The sequence below is a fragment of the Pteropus alecto genome, unplaced genomic scaffold (genome assembly GCF_000325575.1).
Source record: "Pteropus alecto unplaced genomic scaffold, ASM32557v1 scaffold384, whole genome shotgun sequence".
NCBI classification, from domain to species: domain Eukaryota; kingdom Metazoa; phylum Chordata; class Mammalia; order Chiroptera; family Pteropodidae; genus Pteropus; species Pteropus alecto.
In genome coordinates this window covers 67,651-71,918 of record NW_006435066.1, presented here as the reverse complement: position 1 = coordinate 71,918, position 4,268 = coordinate 67,651, and positions in this window count along the sequence as shown.

Sequence of the window (4,268 nt, the reverse complement as noted above, 5' to 3'; positions counted from 1 at the left end):
CCCGAATGGCCGAAGGTATCCTGAGAAAAAAGAACAAAGCTGTAGGCATCACTCTGCTCGATTTCAAATTATACTAAGCGACAATAATCAAAACGGCATGGCATTGGCAGAAAAACAGACACATGGACCAGTGGAACAGAATCAAGAGTCCAGAAATAAACCCTTGTTTATATGGGCAAGTAAATTTTGACAAAAAGCCAAACACATATAGTGAAGAAAGGAAAGCCTCTTCAATAACTGGTGCTGGAAAAACTGGAAAGCAACATGCAAAAGAATGAAACTAGACTGTTGTCTATTACCTCACATCAAAATTAACTCCAATGGATTAAAGACCTGAATATAAGACCGGAAAGAACGAAGTGCATAGAAGAAAACATGAGAACTAAACTCAAAGACCTTGGACTGAAAAAGGATATTATGAATTTGACCTCAAAAGCAAGGGAAATAAAAGCAAAAATCAATGAATAGGAATACATCAAACAAACAAACAAACAAACAAAAACAAAACAAAACAAACAAACAAACAAAAAACTTCTGTACAGCAAAAGAAACCGTTAACAAGGTAAAAAGGTAAAGAGACAACCCTCTGATAAGGGCCTAATATCTAAAATATCGAAAGAACTCATACAACTCAATAACAATAAAAAAAACCCAAAAGATCCAATCATAAAATGGGCAGAGGATCTGAGCAGACACTTCTCCCATGAAGAAATACAAATAGCCAACATATGAAACATACGAAACATATGAAAAGATTCTCAACATCGCTATTAGGGAAATGCAAATCAAAACGACAATGAGACACTATCTCACACCTGTTAGAATAGCTACAACCAACTTGTCCTGTTATCACTTGTCCTGTTGATTATAGAACAGGTTTCTGTTAGCTTAGAATTTACATTAGAACAACAACAAAACTTTGGTTAATTTAATTGTAAGGTGTTAGAATCAAAAGAAATCTTGAAAGGCTGAAATTGTCTAGAAGAGTCTGTCAATGAAAAACAACTGAAGTGTGTGTAAATAACCTAAAGAAAATTTCTATTTGATTTTAGCATGTAGTTTCTGTCCTTTCATTATAAAATCCTAATTTTCCAGTAATTAATTTTAATCTGCTATTGAAATAACATTGTAAAAGCTTGATTTGAAGGGATTGGGAAACAGTTTGTCCAGTTTTCCTGTTCAAATTCTCCCTATGATATTATCTACAAGATTTTTTGAAATGGAAATAAAGTGCTGCTTTTTCAGACTGCTGTTAAGTACCATTCAAAGTGTAGAGGTACTGTCTCTGAAATCATCTTTGGTATCAGGGAAGTGTTAAAGTGTACGTTGCAAAGGATATATTTCTATTCTTGGCTATATGAAGCTTTCAAATTTTGAGAATGCCAACAAAACAGACAATCCCAAAGGGTAGACTGATTTCAAACAACCTGAGAAGATTTACCACAAGCACACCTCAATGGGTATAATTAAGATTTTTCTGTAATACTCCCCCTAAAATACTGCTTTGCCTAATACTAGTCAAAACCACATCTTTTTACTAGTATTGTGTCTACATTTAAATAGCATGAAACTATTAAGTTTTCTATTAAGGAATCTTATTGTTTTTCTGTTTGGTAAGTCCCAAAGAGTTTTTATGTCCCCTTTCTTTGTTTCCATATGTTCATTTATCTCAAAGACAGAAAATTGTGCTGAAAGGCTTTAAATTCAAGCATATTGAATCCTTTCCCTGCCATTTATCAACAATGTGTTTTGGGTCAAACTTCATAACCTCTTGCAACTTAGTTTTCTTAAATGTAAAACATATATAATACCTCCTATGTTGTTATTATAATTAAGTGAAATATTTTTATAAATGTTTAGCATAGTACCTGACACATGGATAATACACAATCAATAACAGGTCCACACTTCTTAAATCTGCAACTATCTACTTGTTTTTATAGGGTTTTTCAGTTTCTCCTAGATATCTCTCTGATTTTTGCCCTAGAAAGTTCTATTTTCATTCTTGTTTTACCAGAGTCATGTGTGCTGCCAGAGACTCTTCTGTGATTCAGAATGTCCTATCCTAAATAGTTTCTGTCACCTTCATATTTTCTAGAAATATTCTATATCTTAGCTGAAAGGTCCGAAATATTCTATATCTTAGCCTTGAAAGGTCCACTCTTGCCTGGCCCACTTATTCATGTACTCAGTTGATACCTAGAAGCTTATTACCAGGTCACTTCTACCCATGAGAGAAGATAAACTTTTTATTGTTATAAATTTAAGTTTGAGCTTAAGCTCTTTGGAGTCACATGGCTGTTATAACTAGTACATCTTTTATCTTTAATAGCAGCTAGTTTGGCCACATTTTCTTCATATGGTCTATTCTGATGTCTTTTTTTCTGGTTCAAATAGCCATACTTTTATTTCCAGATTAAAAGCGAGTGCTAATTTACAGCCCATTTGTAAAGACTAAATGGGTGACATAAAGATAAATTAGTAAGATACCCTTTATGAGTTTGTATTTGTATTATCTATTCTGTTAAGGCCCCTTAGATATGTTAGAGAATCGAGGAATCTAGTACCACAGTTTAGATATTGTGAGCTACCATGTGCTGAAATATTCCCATTTGCAAATACACACCCAAATACATTAAGTAGATAAATGTTTGAACTAGAATGTTTTAATTAGTAATGATCTTAACACTCACCTTGTTATGTTAGGTGATCAAAACTTGGAATCGAAATGAATTTAATGAAAATTGAGTGATTTTTAAAAGATGATTCACACAAGTTACATAGTCAGTAACAAAGTTATGATTCAAACACAGGGCTCTTTATCTTAGTTCAGAGGGATTTTGTTTTGTTTTGTTTTCTTTTGTTTTACTACTATACCTCATCACCCATTTATAGAATTTGAATAAGTTAAGACGATGGTTAGTTACAAATAAGGATACTCACTTTGACATCAATGACACATATGATCTATTAAAAAGGCAAAACAATACTAAAGAACTCTTCAAGAAACTGTTATACAAATTTCCGTTTCAATAGATATATTTGATTGCAATGGATATGTAAGACTTTGAAAGATGGTAGTCAGTGGACTAATGTACTTCAAATATACATGCTCTTTATCAAAAGCTTAGCTTAAATACATTATATACTAGGAAATTTTCTGATGTAGTCTATCTGTTCTCCACATATTTAAAATTGTGTCATTGGAGCAAACTAATGCATCAGAAGACTCCTCTCTCAATAACTATCAATTACTTTTACTGAGTTTTGTTTTTATATCAATCTCCTGAAATTTCTGTAAGTTTTCTAAAAGAAATAGGCACATGAAATATTAAATGCATGTTCTATAATGCATAAGTTCTTCATCAGTATTCTTATACAAATTAATGAATTTACATTTTTGTATTAAGAAAAGCTGTGTTCCTCTAGAGGTGCACATCTAATAGCCCTATAAAGAGACTTGCAACCAATCTATTTTTAGCTTGCACCACACTCCCACTTTTCATAATATCTTATGCTTTCAAGGGCTAACACTTTGCAGGATTTTATTAGGTAATTCTTGTGTTCCTTGCCAGTATCCCTCTGGGCAGGAACTTGAGTTTTTCTCTGATAAACAATCTACCATGGTTTCAATCACATGTTTTCTGTAAGTTGATTGACATTTCTTGCCCATTGTCCTCTTTCTCATACTCATTGTCCTTGTAAATAAATGCATTTTCATTTATTTTTTTACATAATTTCCATAAGATTTTGTAAGGCAGAAATAAAAAATGTGTAATCTATGATCTCACTTAAATGTAGTATCTAGAAATACATAATAAAGGAACAAACAAAACAAACAAACTCATTGATACAGATAACATTTTGATGGTTTCAAGATGAGAGGGGGTTGGGGAGATGGGTGAAAAAGGGGAAGGGATTAAAAAATACAGATTGTCAGTTATAAAAATAGTTACAAGAATGTATAATACAGCATAGGGAATATAGTCAACAATATTGTAATAACTAAGCATGGTGTTGGATGGGTACTAGATTTATCGGGGTAATCACTTCATAAGATAGATGAATATCTAATCACTATGTTGTTACACCTGAAATGCATATGATATTGCATGCCAACTGTAATTAACTTTGTTAAATTAAAAAAACATATTATCAAACTGCTGTGTTCAACAGAATGTCTAGTCTAGACTTTTCACTGTGTTCTTTAAATTTAAATGATCATGATTAGTTACTCTTACTGATAAAGTAACATCAATTTACTATAC